Source organism: Paroedura picta, chromosome 2 (assembly GCF_049243985.1).
Source record: "Paroedura picta isolate Pp20150507F chromosome 2, Ppicta_v3.0, whole genome shotgun sequence".
Classification (NCBI taxonomy): Eukaryota; Metazoa; Chordata; class Lepidosauria; order Squamata; family Gekkonidae; genus Paroedura; species Paroedura picta.
Window position 1 is genome coordinate 68,573,856 of NC_135370.1, and position 23,009 is coordinate 68,596,864.

At 42.7% G+C, this 23,009-nt stretch overlaps 1 protein-coding gene across 1 annotated transcript in view; it reads left to right on the plus strand.

Annotated features, from left to right (window-relative positions):
• The window catches only part of CNTNAP5 (contactin associated protein family member 5), a 463,918-nt gene that overhangs the window by 130,747 nt on the left and 310,162 nt on the right, over nucleotides 1-23,009 (plus strand). The window lies entirely within an intron of this gene.

Genomic DNA, 23,009 nt, shown 5'->3' on the forward strand with positions numbered 1-23,009 from the left:
ATTTTTTTTGGAGGGTGGACTTTATGGCATCGCACCACACTGAGGCCCCTGATCCCCAGACTCCACCTACCAATCTCGGGGAACTCCTCCACCTGGATCTGGAAACCCCACCTTCCCACCCATCACTGGCCACCAGAGGAGACCTGACGACCATATGACAAAATAATTTAGCTATCTGTGAACTTGAAAATCAGCAAGCAACTAAGATATTCAGAAGCAACTCAACATACATTATGGTTACAGAGCACTTACTTTTATTCCATGTACCGTATTTGCCGACGTATAAGACGACTGGGCTTATAAGACGACCCCCCAACATTTCCACTCAAAATACAGAGTTTGTTACATTACATTACAGTACTATGGGCCACTATGGGCAGCTATGTCTATCCCAACTGAAGTGCACCTGGCATATAGGACGACCCCCCCACTTGGAGGCATATTTTTCAGGGGGAAAAAGTAGTCTTATATGCCAGCAAATACTGTACTTATTCTTCAGTGTTTCACTGTGAATGACTTGTATGCATCAAAATACATGTCAGTATGCAATTTTCAGTTCTGTCCATAGAAAAATCAATGATAAGCTTTCTTTCTTATTCTTTGTAATTTTTGAAGCAAACAGGAACTAAACTCAGTTGCTTTGTCAATGGGTAGTGAAATGCAGGTGAAATGTATTCAAATATTAAGGATGAACACTTCTTGTGATTGCTGCTGTGCATGTACCAAATAGTGGGCTAATTTTATTTCTAAGTGTTAGTAAAGAATTGTGGGAGTGTTCAGAAACGACAACTAATGATGTTCAGAGATTTCAACATGATACTGCATTGTATTTTGGATAAATCAAACAAAGGATATAGCATTACAAATATTATACCACAACTTAAAACATGGCATTTTGCAAATGGTTGGAGGTATTTGAATACTACACTGAAAAACTATATATTCAAATCATTATGATTCATACTCCAGCCTGGATTTGTCTCTCTGTGTGATCTTGATTAAAGCTACTCCATCAGACATTGGGGGTAGTCATACATCAGACCATTGCAGTATAAGTGAATTGAAATTTAGGTCAGTCAAGGTGTTGCCACCTAGATAATCTGTTACTTTTGGATCAAACTATTAAAGAAGAGATATTGAGGATTACTTTAGATCTAATATCATCACAGTAGGGCCTTTAATAACTGCATGGGAGGCTTTTAAAATTGTTATTAGAAGCTCAATTATTAGAATTGCCTCACACAAAAGGAGCCTCCAGCAGGGAAGGAGATTATGCAGCAGATAGCAGCATTGGAAAGGAAACAGAACAATGGTGGTTTAAAAGAGCATTGGCAGTGGTAAAGTCTGCCTATAAAATAGTGACTATCATAGGTTCTGAACATATAGAGAGGGGGGGTAAGTCCAAGACATAGTTAATGACTTTTGGAGAGAGGAATTGGTAACCCCTTTGAAAGAGGTGGAGGTATGTCCTATGGAAGGCTGCTCTCAAACTAGGAAATCCCTATAACTACTGACCTGTCTCCAATGTACCATTCTTGAGCAAGGTGACATAATTGTTTTGGAGACAGGGAAATGTCGTGGACATAGTTTATCTGGATTTCAGTAAAGCTTTCTTTTTTAAAAATAATTTTATTATTTATCTTTAAATAGGACAGGGTCCTATTAAATAAAAGAGTAAGGCCACCTGGGGAGGAGTTAGGGCGGGCCCTGTCCAGGATAAAAACTCAGAGGGCCCAATCAGGAGCCGCGAAGCGGCTCCTGATTGGGCCCTCCGAGTGTTCATCCAGGGCCAAGCAGCCAATGGGGAGGCGCGCAAAGTGCCTTCCTATTGGCCCCTCACCAGGACAGACCAAAATTCCATTCACCCAGCCCAGTCTGGCTGCCAGTCTGCTCCTGACCACCAAAGGGAGAGGAGGTCAGCAGGGCTGCCAAGGGGGATGAGAACAGAGGCTGCGCCAGCCCTTTTCGCCCCAAGGCTGTCCTAACTGTCAAGTCCAACTGCAAATTGCCTCAGAGCCCTGACAGAGCTGGCAGGAGGCTGCAGAGTGCTCCCCCTTCCCCCCTCCAGGCCTGCTGCGAAGGAGCCTCTGACAGGCCCTGACTGAGGGGAGGAGGCCTTTCCAAGAGCCTGAGGGCCTTCCTTTTGAGGGGGGGGGACTTTCCCCTTCTGCCAAACAGTTTCCTGACAGGGAGGTGACAGAAAATCCCCTTCTCACTTAAAATACTGCTCTGGCCGGGGGTTAGACACAGCCAAGCCATGTGTATTTCTTCTTTGCACCTCTCTGCAGATTTGAGGCCCCTACACAGCGTTATTCTGCAGAGGAAGCTGGCTCTTTTGTCTCCGGTTTCATCTGCACAACAACCCTGTGCAGTAGGCCTCAAGTCTTTCAATTCAACAACAACCTGTGTGGGAAGCCTTAAATGTTTCTTCTCTACCACAACCCTGTCCAAAGTAGCCCTTTGTGCCTGGGGAGCTGATCTTTATACTCTGCAGGTGAGCTGTAATTCCAGGAGCTCTCCAGGCCCCATCTGGAGGTTGGCTACCCCTGGGTTGGAAATATTCCTGGAGGTTTGGAGGTAGGACTTCAAAATCGTACAATGCCTCAGAGTACAGCCTTCAAATGAGCCATTTTTGCCTGCAGTTGGGAGGGAGTGGTGCAGGAGTGTCCCTCCTGGGCTATGGGCTATGGCCAGCCCTTATCCGCAACTGTTTGTATTCTGGGGCGCAGACAGGCAGACCAGCATCAGTCCTGTGAGTCTGGAAAGTGCAGGAAGATCTAAATAAATATTCACAGCCTAAAACTAAATAGAGAACAAGTAAATGTCTGGAGACACATCATAACTGAAATAGTAACTGGCAAATAACCTTGGCCTGGCAAATAAAAGAACAGTATTAAAAACCTTACTAAGGTCAAGACTGCTGTGCACAGACAGTCTTCCTCTTAGGGTTGCCAGCTTCCCTGTGAGGCTCGCTACCCCACCTCCCTCATGGGGAGTCTGCTATGGGTAGAGAAGGGGAAGACGATTGGAAAATGCTTTGAGATACCTGAGGCCTGCTGGGTCACTGCGGCTCATTCCCAGTTCTCTCAGATCTCTCACAACCCTACATACCTCACAGGTTGACTATTGTGGAGAGACAAATGGAAAAGGTGTTTGTAAACCGCTTTGAGACTCCTTTGGGTAATAAGCAATAGGGTACAAAAATCCGTTCTTCTAAGGAGCAACCATGAAAGAAGCATGTGGGCACATAACATTTTACCAACAGTGAAAATATGGGAGACAGAAGGAACAGGGTGGACACCTGTGTACTATGACTACCCTATGTGTATTAGGGCAGAGGGGCATTTCGGTGAATGTGGCCTAATTCACACAAGAAGGGAAATGATGCAGAACTGGGGGGAATTGGTTGCCATGTAATCTTCCCCTAAGAAGAGTCTCCAGTCTGATTTTCCCTTCACATATCTGAGGACATGGCTCTGGAAAGCTCATCTGTAACCACTATGCCACAATTCCCAAAGGTCAGTCCTCTCCCACAATCAACGAACATTCCACACCACAGGTTCTTGACACCCATATCTCCACACCCATGCCCTCATTTGCCACTACGCCACCACAACCTCCCACACAACACACACACATTCAACCCCATGCCCTTACAGACTGGACAACTCCTCCCCTTCCTCTTCCCACTGCCAAGCTCTAGCGCCCGTTGTATTTTTGGAGACAACGGGCTTTGCCCCTAGTTATTATATAAAGCATTTACAGAAAGTAAAAGAGAAAAAGCGACCAGCTGATATGGTTTGCCATCCTCTTTTAACATACATATTCAGTTCCCATCACATATTAATCCTAATCTAGAAGTTTTTACCATCTTTCTTAGCAAAATAATTGTTAATACATATGAGAGTATAATCTGTTATAAGAATATATTCTATTATTATCTTAGGTGATATAAAGTCAGTCCCCTTCATATATTGGCCCTGACCACTGCCTCTTTGAGCCCCTCTGGGAATTCTCCCATTGAAAGGGAGAGGTTAATTATCTCCAGGATGGGGGCCACTATGTCTGCATTAGTTGTTTTGTGTAGCTATGATGTGCAGGAATGGGCATGCGGTTGGCCGAGCTGAGGCTAGTATCCTGACCTCTTCAGTCAACAAGAGTTTTCTTGTTGGGTGGATGTTGGGTGCATTTTGCTGCGTTTTGGTTATTGATTGTGTGTTGGGTACATTTTATTCTGTGTTGTTTCTGAACGGGTGGCCCTGATCGGCAGACTTCACTCAATTTTTCCCCATTACCCGGTACTTAGTTTATGTGCCTTTTAAATGCATGCTACACCTTTTCATGCTTTCTTTCCTAGCTGGAGGGCTTATCTTTGACCTATCTTGAAATTGGACTTGAGTTTCCATGTACGTTTATCCTGCACATTTTAGCTGATTGTAATGAGGAATTAATTCTAAACTTTTATGGACTTAAATCAGAACATTCAAACAGTGATCAAATTTACCTCTCCCCGGCAGGTGGGAAAATAGCCATCTTCTTCCTGCTCATTTGTCTCCATCAAAGGAAACAATCTTCCCTCATTCAGAAATCCAAGGACACTGGTACTCCATTCGTAGGAAAGAGGGTGGTTTATCTGGGGGGCTGCATTTCTCGTGTCTTACACAAGGTATTCTGCCCTTTCTTATCATTAGTGTAGAAAGGAGGGGGATAACAGCCCAGGTATAGTTCCTGTGGCCTCAGTTGTTAGAAAGTGATGCAAATGGGATCACCAGTTGCTTGTATTTGCCCACAGAAGTGGAGATGTGGGTTACTCTACCTCTGAAGCGACCTTAGCAAAGTGAAAAGGGCAGAGTGCAGTTGGGATTAGAGTGGAGACTCTCCTTGGGATAACTAAGATGAATTGCTAGAAGAGCTTAGAAGAAACCCTTCTAAGTAACTGTCTGTGGTAATTACACCCTTCCTCACAGGATTTTTCTTTATCCTCTGTTTTTCTTCTTTCTTCTTTGGTTCATAGCCATTTGAATGTGGATTTTTAGATAGTCTAGGAAACTGAGAGGAGAGACTAGAAGCCTTCTTTTTGTCCTGGTTTGATGATGGCACACTAGATGGTAGTTCAAAAATAACTTTGAGGGGAAATGGCCAAGCTGGGATGGAAACAGGTGTAGGACCTATGTGGGGAACTGAAATGGGGAGTGAAATAACTATGTATACAAATAAATGACAAATAGTTTGTCACATGCAGGTACGGTAACTGTTTCTGTTATTCAGACAGATCTTTAAAACTTGTGAAGACAGAATTCTTGGCAATCTCTGCTTAAGTACACAAGCATTAGTGTCTTTGCCTTTCAGACACTTCAGTTGGTAAGGGGGGGGGGATATTCAAACATTCAATCCTTCCTTATCACTCCTGGCTTTAAAGAGCTGTTTGTCTCAGAGTTGTTAGGGATGGACTGTTTCCCACTCCCCTAGCTCAGGATCCTTCTTGATCCTCTCAGTGTCTCCTAGCCTTTCTTTTCATTCAACTGTCAGCTCTTAACTGTCACTCCTAATTGATTCTCTCAGCTGAAGAATTCAATTTGTGTCCCCTATCATTCAAGGTTTTCAGACCAGGTTACCGCATTAAACATTTACTGCCTATCACACTGTCATTCTAACCACTGCTCAAATAGAGTAAACTACTCCGGTTGCTAACCTCCTGGTAAAGACTGAATATCTCCTGGAATTACAAGTGATCTCCAACTACAATGATTAGGATATTCTGTCCCATAAGTATATGGGAAATTTGGATCATCAAAAAGATTCATATAAATACTTATGGTCTACAGATGTGTTTGATAAAGGTTATGAAATCTTGGGAAGGAACTGGGGGATTATTTCTTAATGGATTTAATATAAGTCTTCCCTTGAGACAATTGCTATTTAAGATTAGCTGTTGCTGGTATTTAATTCCAGAAAGACTTAATGAGATTTTATGGATGGATATGCATACATCAGGACAATAATGCAATTTTGAATTCTGGTGGATTTATTCATATGTGCTGAGCTCCCAGCATTCTGGTTCCTTTTCTGCATGCCATTATAGCCAGGCAGCTGAATATTCATTGAAGCAGAAAAAGAAGAGATGGTTTCTATACTCCACTTTTCAATACCTGAAGGAGTCCCAAAGCAGCTTACAATCACCTCCCCTTTCTTTCCCCACAGGAGATACTCTGCGAGGTAGGTGGAGCTGAGAAAGCTCTGACAGCTCTGTTCTGTGAGAACAGCTCCGTCTTGTTTTTATGAGCCCAACGTCACTCAGCTGGTTGCATGTGGAGGAATCAAACCTGGCTCACCAGATTAGAAGCCACCACTCTTAACCATGCTTTTTGTGAGCTGCTTAAACCTGTTTGATTGGTTACAGTACAAAACAGTCAGCAACATTTTGCACATGCATGTTCTCATGCAGCCTGATGGGAACCCTAGATTTCTCCAAGACTTAACATTGGCAGGTCTCCTGTTAGGGTGGCAGTCCTCCCGCTGGCAACAACAACAAGAATTTTTATTTACAGTCATTCAGACCAAAGTTCAAACGCACAAATAAAATATCAAATGAATACAAAAACACAGGAGGGGTGTTTAAAATAAAAAATATATAAAACATGTCAGGGTTAAAACTCAGGTCCATTCTGCACATCTGCCATTGTTGCTGGATGTCTGCGGCAGACCGAATCTCTACAATTTGTAGTGGAATTTTGACATTTCGCACAGTGCAAATTGTAGTGCATTATTCATGCACCCGTTGTACTTTTTTGGTAATGCACATGTTTCTGGTTTTGCAGGAATTGCAAACAAGGCGCTCTAAATTTGTGGTCCTTCTGCCTGCCTCAGCCCATCAATCAAAATGGAGAGCCAATCAAACGGATCTCCCTCGTGGCTCCATAATACCCCTTTCTGGTTAAATTTTATTTTTTAAAAAATCCGAAAACACGTGTGGCAATGAATATGTGTTAATTCATTGCTTCTTTGCTTCACGTGGAACTGTATTTCATTGTAATTCCCCCCCCCCAAATGGCTTTTTACACAAGGCTAAAACAGGAGGGAGGTATTCACTGGAGATGGAAAAAAGCCTGCTGAGGGAGCTTTCACAGTTTCTCCATCCATGCTAATTAATACAGCCTGCTGGCAGACATGCATATAATCGTTGACATGCATCTCCAAGAAAAAAAAAAAAACATACAATGCATGTTAGTGCAAGCAGAGCAACATTCCAGGCACATGGTGAGCAAGGGACTCTGTGACATTATGATGCTCACTTTGAAAGTTTAAAACTTTCTGTCTAACGAATAGCGTGCTCGCTTGTTCATTGCTCTATAAGGTTTGTAGGGAAAAAAGGCATTCCCATCTCCCAGAAACTTGGGGGCGGGAATGGAGGGCATTAAGACCTTCTTGGGGACGTTAGGACCTTCTTCCTAATGCTATTTTGAGAACGCACTTGTATTTTGCTGATGTGTTGCAGGTTGTTCTCAGGAGTCAAGGGCTTTTTAAAGGGGGAATCCACTTTTTACAATTCTCCCCGAAGTGCTATAAAAAAGCGAATATTGCTGGAGTGTTGTGGCTTGTGTACGACGTCATGTGGATTGTTTAAAAAGTAGCATTTACAAACTGTAAAACTCCAGCTACAGTTAGGTTGTGTGGAATGGACCTCATTATTGAAACAGCATTGGCTAAATATTGAGTCCGTATCTTATTCCGTTAAAGAGGAAACTTTCCGTTTTATATAAATACCATACAGCTTAATGACAGGTGCACGAAATTTTGCAGTGTGTAAAGTTATTTGACAGTTTTCTTCAATGAAAAAAATCTTAACTATATCCTTTAAAGGGAGACTCTGATACTGGTCTAATGTTGGGTGGATTAGACTGGTTCTTATGGCATTATAGATGGGACAGTGTAGCAAAAAGCTTGTTTCTAACTGGTCTTAAACAAAGGGACAAAATCTCTTTGAAAAGGGGATTTTTCTTCCAGGACAGTTGTGGGCAGTGTGGAGCATCTGGCCTGAGCGAAGGCCCTCCTCTGTTTGTTGATTTCTGGAGTAGCCAGGTATGGAGCTGAGATGGGCCTGGATCTAATCTTATTTGAAAGCAGGAAGTCTAAGATTCTATCAAGGTCCTGATGCTGGCTAATGTCCGCAGGCCTTTGCTTAAGAATGGACTTAGCTTGATCGTGATGTAAGTGGAGTAACAGTTGTTCTAATAATGCACAGCAAGGAATCACCTGGGCTACTGGTTGACATGGCAGAGGGCAGGCTTGAGGCAGACATAACCGCCCTCCTCTCTGTGCAGCATGCATACTGCGCTAACACAGCACACACAGCGTAAAGAGACAGGCGGGACCCACAAAGCCTATAAAGGTGCCACGCACATGGGTCCAGGACACCATGGAGCAGCTTCCCGCCCTCCCACCCTATGTGGTATGCAAACAGCCTCCAGACGGTATCTGTGGTGGATGTTTCATGGTTAATATTTCATCACAGCTGTGGTTTTGCATGGGATGGAGCCTTTTGGCAGGGAGTCTAGTGGGTGATCAGACTCCATGGGGTTCAGGGCCTCAATACGAGTTGGCATATAAACAAGCATGGCTTACCCAGCAGCTGGGAGGCCAGGGGCTCATTGCCAAGTGGCCTAGGGAGCAGCTAAAGCAGGTGGGCACATAGGTCGCCTCCTGTAGGACAGACTTCAGTAGGCAAAGGGGTCTACTCTCCTGGCTGGGAATGGTACGGATCCCCAGGGTGCCTTGGGAAGCCACAGGTTTTGGGGCAGTCCACTGACTGCTAGGTGAGGCTCCCTCTCCCATGCTGTGCCAACCCTCCCGCAGGGAGGTAATAAAGCTGTGGCCATGCTTATAGCCGATAACTGTGTGTCACATCTTATTCCAGCCCAAAATGCCCTCCTGCAAGCCAACCCAAGTTGTGCTATTTTGAGCCTCGCAGCTTTTAACCAAGGTGACTGAAAATTGTCACTTAACATAAATGATGCTAGGTTTTTGGTGTTATGGTTTGATTTTAACCAGTGAGTGATCGATAACAAACTGAACACAATGGAAAAATGGGCAAATGAGAACAAGATGCAATTTAATAAAGATAAGTGTAAAGTGCATCAGGGTCAGGAAAATGAAAAGCATGCCTACTGGATGGGGGATACACTTCTAGGTAACACTGTGTGTGAACGAGACCTTGGAATACTTGTGGATTGTAAACTAAACATGAGCAGGCAGTGAGATGCAGCTGTAAAAAAGGCGAATGCCATTTTGGGCTGTATCAACAGGGGCATCACATCAAAATCACAAGATGTCATAGTCCCATTGTATATGGCACTGGTCAGACCACACCTGGAGTACTGTGTGCAGTTCTGGATGCCCCACTTCAAGAAGGAAGTAGATAAAATTGAAAGGGTACAGAGGAGAGCGACAAGGATGATCTGGGGCCAAGGGACCAAGCCCTATGAAGATAGGTTGAGGGACTTGGGAATGTTCAGCCTGGAGAAAAGGAGGTTGAGAGGGGACATGATAGCCCTCTTTGAAAGGTTGTCATTTGGAGAAGGGCAGGATGCTGTTCCTATTGGCTGCAGAGGAAAGGACACGCAGTAATGGGTTTAAACCAAGTACAACGATATAGGCTAGATATCAGGGGGAAAAAATTCACAGTCAGAGTAGTTCAGCAGTGGAATAGGCTGCCTAAGGAGGTGGTGAACTCCCCCTCACTGGCAGTCTTCAAGCAAAGATTGGATGCACACTTTTCTTGGATGCTTTGGGCTGATCCTGCGTTGAGTAGGGGGTTGGACTAGATGGCCTGTATGGCCCCTTCCAACTCTATGATTCTATGATCTTATCTTACACTTTTTGCATTCCTATTTCTGGTTGTACCTGGGCATTTGATCTGCAGATTGGCAGCTGGAGAATCATCCTAAGAAATTTTGATGCTTACAACTCCTGCTGTCTGCTACTGCTCCATGGGCTGGTGCCTCTCCCTGGATGAATGGCATACTTGTGTGGGCTGTGACATTCACAGTGCTGAGAGGCAAAGAGCTCTCATTCTTGCCTCAGCTGTCAAGTGACAGATTTCAGTGGCATCTATCTATACTGTAATATTATTGGCTTCATGAAATATAGACCAGTTGATTCAACAGTGGACCCCGTTAGGCTTATCATTAGGATCTGTGCATCTTTTATATTGCCACATCCTCAGCTTTGTTCTCTGTGGCACTGCTTAGCCTTTTAGTATTTTTCCTGCAATCAACATTCCTGAAAATATCTAGTTGCAGTTGTAATTGCTAGCGGATGCTGTAACCTTAGCGGCTTAGATGTTATCGGGTGAACAATGAACTCTTATCAGAAAAAGGTCATAAAATGCTGTATGGTGTAAAACAACTAGAAGGAAACCTGGCAAAGTTATACCTTCAAGTGATTCTGTATCACTGTGTGATTCCTTATTTGTGTTACTGTTCACCATGGGAATAGATGGCCTGCCGATAATTGCAGCTTCTATGAATGCTGACAATGGTCACATAAATTTCTTGTGGCGACGCAATTCTAGAATGTGAAATCTGACAATGAATTGAAGGTCATCCAGCCCATTTTCCCACACATTCTGATTTAGGATACATGAATGGGTTCAACCAACCTAGACAGAAATACATCATACAGTCATCCTGATTACAGTATCATAACCAGATCAGAAAAATCCGCATCATGCTGAATTGTTTTTAGGCTGGTGTGATGGAGTGGTTTAGTTATTAGACCAGGATCCTAGGGGGCATGGGTTCAAACCTCCCACTCCACCATGAAGCTCACTGAATGACATAGGGCCACTCACAATCCAACCTATCTCATACGAACACTGCAAAGTAAAATGGAGAGAGGGAAATCAGCCCGTGTACACGCTCCTAGTCTTTTTTGGGAAGAGTTGGAAAAAATGTATAAGACAGTTTAACATGAGGAGGAGATGCAAATATGTTTAGTAAAATATACTCAGGTGTTTCAAGAAAGTGACTTTTTCTACAATCTGTTTTAAGAAGAAGGGAGGGGGGGAGATTAGCTTAATGTCTTGAACATATTTCTGGTATTTAAGTTCATACATCATTTAGTATTCAGTGAAAAGAGAAACTTTTCATGGTATTTTATCAGGAGTCAGTTTGCTTGATGGTTCCAAAAAACACCCCCATCTTATCAAGGTCTCCAGCAATGGAAAGAAGCAGGGAGGGGGGGGGGGAGGCAAAATGCCAAGAATAAAGGGAAGCCATGGCAAAGGCAGAGAAATGTCTACATAATCAGGAGAAAGAAGATATATGGCTTTCTTTTATGGCAAGGCACAATTTGATTGTAAGGTGATACATTTGATTTATTTGATTGTAAGGTGATAAATTGCCTAGAGTGCACAACATCTCCCAATTGCAAGGTCTCATCATCTGAGAGAGCCAAGAATATCCTGTTTTATCCTAGCATTCATTGTCCTTTGGGATGGACTTTTTCCTTGATTTGTCTGACATTTATCTATTATGTATATACATATGTATACTTTCCCCTTATAATGGAAGAAGTAGGAAGACCTACAGCTGTTCACTCCTGTTTGCAATGCAATAAGAATAAGAACAAAGAAGAGTTGATATCAGGGAGGGAGCTGGTTGAATTTTCCTCATGTTATCTATTGTTTCAATGAGGCATACAATATGCTTTTAAAATATTTTTTGCTTTTGGAAAATTAAACATGCAACTCAGTTTTTCCATGTTAGGTGAGCTACAAAGAATCAGGTGGATGATTGGGGTGGGAAGATTTTCATTAAAAACTGTCATATTTTAAGGCAAAGTGTTGTTGGGAAATTGATCCCTAAATGGGTGGGGTGTTAATGAGGTGATCAGATGAGGTATGTTATTTGGCATGTGTACGCTGACTAGAATAAACACATGAAACTGCCTTATAATGAATTAGACCATAGATCCAGCAAGGTCAGCAATGTCTATACAGATTGGCAGTGACTTTCCAGGGTCTCAGGCAGAGGTATTTCATATCACCTGTTACCTGATCATTTCCACTGGAGTTGCTGGGGATTGAATCAAGGGTCTTATGTGTACAAAGCTTGAAGGCCTACCAGTGAACCATGGTTCAAACCTGTTCATTCACCTGGTTCACTCACTTCCCAGGCTATAGTGGTAATTGCAAAACCAAAAAGGGAATGAAAACCCAACCTTAACAAAGTCAGGAACTCAAAAGCTGAGCTATAAAACAATATAAAACTTTAACAATTATTTATCTAAAACCAATTATGAAGTATAGCTGGGTGGTCAAGGGAAATCTGTTAGGTGTAGCTCCAACAACTACTGGTATAGTGTTTCTTTTTGGAGCATCACTTTCTAAGATACATAATATCAAGGAACACCACTGTCAGCTATTGTTTTACTCTGCATAGAGAGTGCATCTCATGTGTGTCAGAAAAAAAAACAAGTCCATTTTTTCTGTGTGAAATTCATCATGTTATTTTTGATTATGCATGCAGCCCATCCTCATAGTGTCAACTGCATTTTTTTCAGCACAGTATCAAAAACTAGCTTTACAACAACTTTTCTTATGTGACGGTAGTGAGGATGTTCTTTTTTAATGCATCTTTTTTAATGCATCACTCCAAGCATTAGGCTCTTCTTCAGGGAGTCCTTCCTTCTCATGAGGTGGCCAAAGTATTTGAGTTTCATCTTCAGGATCTGGCCTTTTATGGAGCAGTCAGTGCTGATCTCCTCTAGGACTGACCGATTTGTTCGCCTTGCAGTCTAAGGGACTTGCAAGAGTCTTCTCCAGCACTAGAGTCCAAAAGCCTCAATTCTTTGACACTCAGCATTCCTTATGGTCCAACTTTCACAGCCATACATTGCAACTGGGAAGGCCATAGCCTCGACTAAACACACTTTTGTTGGCAGAGTGATGCCTTTGCTTTTTAGGATGCTGTCTAAATTTGCCATAGCTTTCCTCCCTAGGATCAAGCGTCTTTTAATTTCTTTGCTGCAGTCCCCATCTGCAGTGATCTTGGAGCCCAGGAAAATAAAATCTGTCACGACCTCCATTTCTTCCCCTTTTTTGCCAGGAATTGAGAGGGCCAGATGCCATGATATTAGTTTTCTTGATGTTGAGTTTCAAGCCAACTTTTGCACTCTCCTCCTTCACTCACATCAAGAGGGATCCAAATCTAAGCATTTATTACAAATCTATATGAGAATGTAGGAAGGGTTAAGCTTGAGGAGATGTAATGTTGAAGACAAAGAGCATACCATAGGAAGCTCCACCTAGACGCAGGTTCAATTGGCCAGAGAACATGTCTGAGTTACATCAATAATAAAATGTGGCAAAAGCCTTTAATCCAAATATACAGATAAGTATGATCAGAGCATTCTGGCATCAAAGAGTTATTAGTCTTTGTAAAACATTGGCCCATAAGACTTTATGATGTCAATGACTATCTTAGTTTCAAAGCAAGCAGGCAACTGGCATTTCTAGGATTAATACAAGACTGTAGCAAAGGGTTTCAAACATAATAAAGAATATTAGCAACTTATACATGATGGCAGGAATACAAGCAATAGAGCCTTACCTAATGGCCATGAGAAATAAAAGACATTTCAAAGGTGTGATGGCCAGTCCTGGAAGTCCAAGATCTCTCAGTTCCAAGCCTTGATGAGGCTTTATTTATGACAAACAGACAAACAGGCTCCCTTGCCTTAGGGCAAGATTTACAGCTGCAAGTATTCCTTAAAGAGGGCAGGTAGCACATCAAGCAGGATACACTTCAAAGGCCAAAACCAACAGAATGTGGTTTGAGAGCCAAATGGCATAGGAAATACATTAGGGGCACATTTAAGAATGTTACTAAGATTACCACAGTGCAAGATGGCCTTATACATATCACATACAGATAATAGCTGAGCAGAACAATAGTCCATGTGGGAGCTTCCCTGGGGAATCTCAGCTTAGGCCAAGGGACATACTAACAAGATCACATGCAAACCATTGATCATCAATACACAAAGTAACATCAAATCAGAAGATTACAGCAAAACAAAACAAAAAAGTCCCTGAACTGGGCTGGAGTAGAGAAATATTGTCGGCATATGAGATTGGGCTTCTATCCTGGTAGTTTGGGCACACAAAAGCTTGCTAGGTCTCCATGTCCACGAACTACTATTACCATGAAGCTTTGCTGGCAGCATGTGTCAGAGTGGTGGTCAGTTGACATTGCAGCACAATGGAGGAAGTTCCTCCTCGCAGAGTTACCATCAGAACTTTTTCAAATTCAAATCATGGCAGTATCAGAACATATGCATAAATGGGAATGTTTTAAAAAATGTTTTAGAAAAGGACATTTTAAAACTGCAGTGAAAACCAGTACATGTATAATAGCCCCTGAAGTTGCACATAATTCCCACGTAAAGCAAGAGAGAAAAAGCAAATGGATAACCTTAGGACCATGATATGTTACTGCCAGTTGGAGTTGGGGATCACTTCACTCTGTGCTCCCAATTGTTGGTCACTATTCCAAGTCTTGGTGGTGGTGGTGTGTGTGGGGGGGGAAATGAACGTAACTCATCAGTATTGCAAGCATGAAACTGTAAAGTTTCTGATGATTCCTAGAGCTACGGCTTTTTCTGTGTTTTATTTGGAACTGATATCTTCTCACTGCAGATGATATAGCACCATGTCCAGTCCTCACACTGGTTGTCAAACTTAGCTTAGCAACTCTAGTAAGGTATGAAAGTTAAGCTTCCTCCCTAACTAGTATTGTAGAGATAAACCTGCTGCCCCTTATATTTCACGCTGACTTCTATTTCTTGGTCACAGTATAGCAGGCTTTCTCATCCAGGGTTTCATGTAACCCTGGTGTTTCTTGAATGCATAAGAGTTAATTAATTTGTATATTTATTATAATTGTTATTTAATTAATATCATGCCAATCCTGTAAATGGTTAATGGAAGGTAATAATATAACAGCACCATATAAACCCCCATAAAACATGAAGTTATAACAACAACCTTCTTTGGTGGTATAAAAAAACTACCCCTCCCCCAACCCCTTTCTCAGCCTGTATTCTTGTGCCGCAAGTGGCTGATGGCAAGGGAGTCCGGTGTACTGGCAACCCCGGGAGGGGCCCTAGATCTTAATTGCAGTGGCCTCAACCATAGATTTGGTGGAAGAGCTCCATTTTACAGGTCCTGTGGAACTGTGACAGCTCTGTCAGGGCTCTTGGCCCTGGCCCGGGTCAAGACAAAGCAAACCTTTATCAGGTGATGTGATCATATATGCTCATGGTGACTGCTGCCTACCCTAAAAATGGCCAATGATGGGCCTGGAGGGCTGAGAAGGGAATGGGTGGGTGTATACACAGCCATGCTTCCCAACCATGTTCTGCATGATCATGCCACTTGTGGGGTTTTATGAAGCCTGAAGAATGTTTCAGGAGTTTCTCAATAGCAAAAAAGATTGAGAAAGTCTGCACTACAGAGTTGTAAAACCCTGGCTTTAATGTACATAGATGATGTTGGAAATTATAGTGTATGTGTTCAACTCTCATCAGCTTGAGTATTTATGAGAAAACTATGCCAGCCATTTTGTAAGTAGAATTCAAATAAATCTCTGTGTATTCATTCAGCCTGCATTTATGATGTTGGTAAATTCAGCAGCTGGGTTGCAAGATAAAGCAGATTAGACATTTAAAACCAATTTTCCAAACCTATTTGTATTGAAATAATCTGTTACAAAAGGACTTTGTAGTTTACAGCAAACTAGGTTTATAATTATATTTTCAATTTGCGTGTCAGCTGTGCATAGGCTCGCTGGCTATTGATTGAAAGCATAAATTATATTACTTGAATAAGTTAATGGTTTTTATTCAGTGCTTTAAGTACAGAATAATTCAGAATGTACTTTACTTGTACCCTTCCCTACAGGAGCCTGTTTTGAAGTGCATACTATTGAAACACTTGTGTGAAAGACTGGCTACAATGCTATTTTTTCCAAGCTGCTAATGCCCTCATAACTTGAATTAAAACCATGTGCTTTTAAGAGCATTTCCCCAAATTGAAAATGCGAAGTTGATGGCACAGGAGCTATTGCTACTTTCCCTTTATATAGAAGTGCATGAGATTGCCCCCTCCAGTGATCCAGGCCATTACCCATGACCAGCAGAATCCCCTCGCAGCCCAGAGCAGCCACAGATGATCTCCTATCCTGTCTCCATTTGTTTGCTTTGGCCACACTCACACTGTTGTGTCTTTGCGGGCCTTCGAGAGGAGCTGCTGCCATGGCTGGGAATCTGGGCAACAGTTCCCTTCTCACTTTTTTGCCTCACTCCAGTTCTAATTTATTGATGTGTCTTGGAGCCCCAAGCCTAGGCACAGACTCCCCTGCCTGACAGTAAGATTTGCTCCCCCCCCTCCCCCATAAGACATAGCGCCACAGTCTGCCAAGCTCTCAGCCCAATTTACCTGGGAGCCATTTGAATGTCCAGGCAGTAGCAACCACTGGACCCCAGCCTGTGGTAAGAGATGCTGGCCAACATGCCTGACCACCCAGCAAGCCCATGCAGGCTCCCACCAATGGGGAAACTCAGTGGTACCCCCAGAGCTGTGGCAAAGGCAGCTTTACAGCTGGTGGAATTGCAGCAGCATGGACCAACAAAGCTCCCACCAAACCATGGCACAAAAGGATTGAGAAAGGAGAAAGGGTCAAGGGAAACACAACCTACTCGACCTGTTCTACCTTGGTGTGAGGACAGAGTGTAGCCATGGCAGAGAGATGCCAGACTCAGGGTGGGAAAGGACAGGAAGCACAGGGTATATTAGTTCAGGGGTAGTCAACCTGTGGTCGTCCAGATGTTCATGGACTACAATTCCCATGAGCCCCTGCCAGCAAACACTGGAAGGGGCTCATGGGAATTGTAGTCCATGGACATCTAGAGGACCACAGGTTGACTACCTCTGTATTAGTTCACTTGGGTGGGTGTGGACTGTTACTGAAGCAGGAGGCTAAAAGGCAGGGAGCTGTTGGGGACTTGGGGTGGATGCAAGGAGAAGGAGATGGAGGGCTGATGACCACATGGATGGAGGGAAGGAATGAAGACCCAGAGAAGGACAGAGACAAGGAAAAGAGCAGAGAAAGCAATGGATGAAGGCAGAGAGGCAGCAGGAGGAGTGAGAGTGGGGCAAGCAGGTGGAGGAGGGTGCAGCAGCTGTAGCCAGACTAGACCACTGAGGGGAGCAAGTTGGGAGCTGGAGGTGAGTCAAGAGGAATGGCCCCTTTTGGACAATTCAATCAATGTGGAACCCCTGGAATCCCATGTGATGGTAATGTATGAAAACAGGAGAACTGATGCCCTTCAGGATACCCCCAATGCTCATGGCACCCCCAGTGCTCATGACAGGATCAGTCAACTTCTCTTGCACTTATTTCTTCAAATTCAAAGTAAAACATGTTCAAATACAATCTGAGGGTGCCGAAGGATAAACAGTTCAGTCCTATTGCTTAGTGTTCTAGCCTTCCTGCCTCTTTGTTGTTTTAATTAGAGATGCTATCAAGGATTATATTCCCTAGGCCTTCAGAAGATGAGCTTTTGAAGCTCATAGTGATCATTTTCAATTGAAGGGTAAGAGCTACTGTCCTTTTCCTTTGACTCTGGTGGGAAAGAGGGGGAGGTAGGGAGAGACAAGAGGGACTCTCATTGCTATTCTACCCTCAGTTGGTTGGCATGCTATCTGGCCAGCTTTTCTCTCTATACACACACACACACACTCACACACACACACAAGCTTCAAAGCCCGTTCCTACAAACAGGTTTTGAAAGGGCCCCCTCGCCTGGCCCCTGGCCAGGAAGCTTAAGGTGGCTTTTTGCGGTGGCTTTGGGTGGCCGCTCGCAGCCAGATCAAGTGGGGCGGGTGGGGGCTGGGCAGCTCCTTAGCAGGCAGTCAGCAGGCTGGGAGGCCCTCATCAGCAGGCCCATTCTAGCAGGCCGGGAGGCCCTCGTTAGGAGGCCCTCCACCATGACCCTTTGCCCAGGGCCTTACCTGCTGCTGGCTCCAGGCACTGCGATGTCTGAGAGCAAAGAGGCTAGAGTCCAGGGACAGAGGGCGGGAGCTGCAGGGGCAGGGCCAATCAGGGCAAAGCTGGCTGCACCCTGATTGGCCCTATTCCAACTTGGACAGCCAGACACGTCCCACCCCCTAGGCTGTTTCATAAATATATAGAGGAAGTGAGAGTGGGTAGGAAGAAGCTGGGGGCTCTACTGGGAATTATGAACAACCCTTTCTGAACTGAGACTGTGGGATTGTCCGATGTCTTCTTTAAGTCTCTACATCCTTGCGTATCACATCTGTCTGTTCTGCCAGTGCTTATGATGTACATTATCATGCCCTTTGCATGCTATGGCCTGTGAGGACACTATGACTTTACATGAATGGTGTTTAACATCTTATAGATCCTAGAGGGCTGGGGTAGATGAGGCTGTTCTACATCTAATGCTGATTTTTAAGTTACTAAATAGTTAATCTTACATCATATTCCATCTGGGATCCTATTCATACTGAATGTGACAGTGACCTCTTGATTTCTTCAGGAAGAGTTCTTGCTAATTCAATTAAGAGCCTTGGGGTGTTACTGGACCAAACATTATGACTGGAGAAGCAAATTAATGTGGCTACAAACAAAGCTTTCTTCCAGCTCAGTCGAGACTTATAGATAGCCTGTAATCTTGACAGATGCCTGTAAAATTGTGGATGTCTACATGATGCTGTTTACTAATTTGCTTCTAGTTTATTCTCTCCTTATATCCATACTCTTATGATCCCTATTCCACTCTCTGAGGAAGTGTGCATGCACACAAAAGCTCACAGCTAGAATAAATCTTTGTTGATCTTAAGGGTGCCATTGGATTCAAAATTTGGTTTAAATTAGTTTAAAATGATTGGTTTGAATCAAATATAATTTACTTTGGGGTATGATTTACACCTCAGGAGTCCCACAGCTTCTGTCATTTGGTCAACACTGGCCTGGCTGGAAAATGAGCAAGCAGTAGCCACAACCCCTGTTTATCTTTTCTTTCAAGATGTGCTAAGCTTCATTCCCCCTCCCCTAAAATGCTCCCCAGACAACTAAGGGTTGGGTCAATGCTGCTCAGCGGCAAACTCCCCACCCCACTCTTCCATACAATGAATAATGGGCTGTTCTGGGAATGTTCCTTCATCTTTGGATGCCTCAAGGTGCTTGCCAATTCACCCTGCCTGGGTTGAGACATGTTGCCATCCTTTTTGATGATTTAACCAGTCCAAAAACTAGCCCATAGAAATAAAATGAAACCTGCAAAAAACTACCTGATGCTAGGAGATCCAATTCATTCATTCAGCCATTACTTGGCTTTATGGCAACCATCTACTTCCATGTGGCCACACTGGTCAGCAACATGCAGTAAATGCCTAGTTAGGGTTCAGTAGCAAGCCCTGCTAGTGCTGCCTCATGCCTCATTCAAAAAGAATGAGCTGTCACAACAGCACCTATAGCTGTAACAGCCATGAGTGAATATGCGGGTGTTTTTTAATAGCATAGTCTTTAGGCCAACCAGATCTTTAGGAAAACCAGGCTTCAGCTTCTGAACCAGACCAGCTCAGAATGCTGTGTTATTTTACAGGTAAATATTACATGGTGACAGAGTTGTTAGTTCTTCATTACCAGAGTAATGCCTTGCCTTGCTGGTTACCCTAGTTGATGATCTGGGCCAGAGTAGATACAGTTTTGGGGGTTAGGAACATGATCCTCAGATATATGTTTAAGGGTCTGAAAACAGCATACCTAGTGCAAAATCCATTTGTTGATATCTAGGTTGCACTACTTCAGCGCATTGAAGTCTCTTTCTCTCTCTTTCCCTGTGAGTATAGTGTCCCCAAAAGTTCTGGATTTGAATGACCATTCTTCTTTCAACTCTGAATATGCTGAACTATGTGGAAGAGTGCTTGCACTTGAAAGCTCACACCTTGAATAAATCTCTGTTGGTCTTAAAGGTGCTAAAGGACTCTGATTTTATGTGGAAGTTCTGTTCTGCTGCGTCTATTTTGATGGATCCCCTCCTCCCTGTACAACATATAACATGATTTTTTTTTCTTAATCCTCCTTTGCATTACTCTTTTACAGATTAAAGGATAACACAGTATAATGCTATCTCCCATTCACAGGTAGTGGAGCATAAATAAAGAATGAGTTTGCAAGCAAATTGTTTCATAATCATATCAGAATCTTGAAAGGAAAGCATGTAAATAGGTGGACCCTTTTCCTTGTAACACTTTGGTGAGCTGTACGACAAAGAACACAAAGGTTTCTGCAGTAAGTCTCAAATGTTGTCAATGTTTCTCATTTTTGAATTAAACTAGTAAAAGGGTCTGTGTTTATTTTCATGTTGGATCTAACTGACAGCAGGAGTGGTGGTGCGTTTGAATTTATGAGCATGTATAGAAATATCAGCAAGGAATTAAAATCATGCATCTTATTATATTTGCTTAAAACGCCCACAGTGACTCCAGCATTCTTGTTGTATCTCAAAAGTGTATTCTGCATTAATTACAAAGGTTGTAGAAATTCAGTTAATTAATTAATTAATTCATTCATTCAGTATATATACTGCCCTCCCCAGTGGTTCAGGGTGGTTTACATGAAACAACAAGAACAATACAATGTACTTCAGTAATAACAGTGAGAAGATAACAGGGGAGGGGCTCAAGGGGCCCATCGATGTTGATAGTTTTGGTCAGCTTCAATCAATTGCCTAGCTGAAGATCTCCCTTTTGCAGAGCGGAATTGATCTAGCTCTGGCAGGGCCCTTATCTTCTGTGGGAGCTCATTCGACCAGGTGGGGGACAGGACAGAAAAGGCTCTGGCCCTATTTGAGGTCAGACAAGCTTCCTTGGGGCCAGAGATCGCCAACCAATTGGAGGTGGTAGAACGTAACACTCTTTGAGCGGTATAGGCCGAGAGGCAGTCTCTCAAGTGCACTGGGCCCAGACCATGTATGGCCTTAAAGGTGAATAACAAAACCTTAAGTCTGATCTAGAATTTGACTGGTAGCCAGTGCAATTGTTGGAGAATAGGCCGAATGGGAGATCTCCACAATGTTGCTGTAAGAACACTGGCCACTGCATTCTGGACCAGTTGTGGTTTCTGGATCAAGGTTAAGGGTAGGTCTGCGTAGAGTGAATTGCAGGAGTACAGTCTAGAGTTAGGTGACCAGATTGTCCCACTTTTGGAGGGACATCTGGGGGTACCTGGCAAATTGTACTTATGTTGAAATTTGAAAATATGGATTGCAATACTATTTTTGCATTCTATGTGTTCTATGAAAATTTTTGTTGCTCCTAATAAACCAAATTTTTAATCAAGAACACGCCCGGTCAATGGTGTCCCGCTTTACCAATGTTAAAATCTGGTCACCTTAGTCAAGAGGAAATTAAAGACAATAGAACACCATCTTTGACTGGAAGCCACTAAGAATGGTATAGTGGTTAGTGTCAGGATAACAGCAGCAATGGATCACATACTACAGAGGTAGGAAGATATTTAGAGGGTTAATTCACTTGTAAAGTTATTCAATATCCAGAAGAGGATGATGTTGCCTAGTAACTAACTCGGGCCTAGAACCCACCCACCCCCAGTTTCTGTTGTGCTAGTTCTTCCTGTGGGGCTTGCTGGATCACCTGCAGACCAGGAGAGAGTCTGCACTGTACCCATGTAGTCATTTGATCTGAGTGTCTGAAAGTTAAGAAAAAGTTTTATTTCATGGAAGAATCTTAAGCGTGGACTCAAGGATTAATCTCAAAACTGCAGCATCTATCAGTTAGCATTTCAAATTATGACCTGGGAGAATCCAGGTTCAAATCCACATTCTGCCACAAAGGTTTGCTGGATAGTCTTGGGCCACTCATATCAAAAATTTTAAAAATCAGAAAAGACACTTGCCCATTCTTTTAATACTTCTTTATTGTTTTTTTTGTTCTGTGTATAATCACTAATTCTTAATGAGCAGCTGAGAAGCTGATTTTTATTGAGTAACTAAAAAAAAAATGGACAAGTTCAGCCAGTCTTCCAATCAGCAGCAAATGTTGTGTTCCTGGTATTAACACTGAGGAGAGAGCATCTATTTGCCATTCCAAAAAAGCAACCTTAGAGAATGAATTTATAACTAACTTTAAACAAATCCCTTCTGATTTTAGCATAATATGGATTTATTATTCAGTGACTAGTTTTCTTCATGCAGAAAGAGCTTTAAAATTATTTACAGTTCTCATTATCATTAAGCAAGTTTTATCTGATCCATTTTTAAAATAACTGTCAAAGACTCTGCTTTCATATTTCACTTTTTGAATTACAGTTCCTATTGCTTGCAATAAGCAAAAGACAGAGATAAAAGACATATTTAATGTATGACCTCTTGCCTGTGCAAAAAGACCAAGGATAGTATCTTTTAAATACATGCAAATATTATGCTTCATAGAAAGGACAATCCATGTTTTTTGATATTCATCCTCTACAAAGCAAAAATATTTGCACTCAATAGCTTCTAAATTTATTCAGCATGAACATTTAAAAACAAAATTGCATCCATTCACCTTGAAGATCATTTTTCTGATTAATTTTAATTCCAAATGTTACTTTCTTGTCACCAGAAACAGTCTTGAAGAGATCCCTCATGATGGGGGGGAAAAATGGAGACATCAGCAGAATTAATAAATCTTCAGTGGAATGTAACATGTCTACCAGTCTGTCGCTTGATTGTGAAGTATTAAAAAAGCATCTGACACTTTGGAGGAGTGAGATACATCAGTCTTACAAGAGTCTTGCTAAAATTTTAGTGATATTAAAGAACCTGAAGGGAATTAAAGGGGAAAGAAATTAGCACAAGGTCTATTCTTGGTAGTTAAGTATATTAGCTGATTTTAATAAAGAGTAAACATCTAGGAGCAG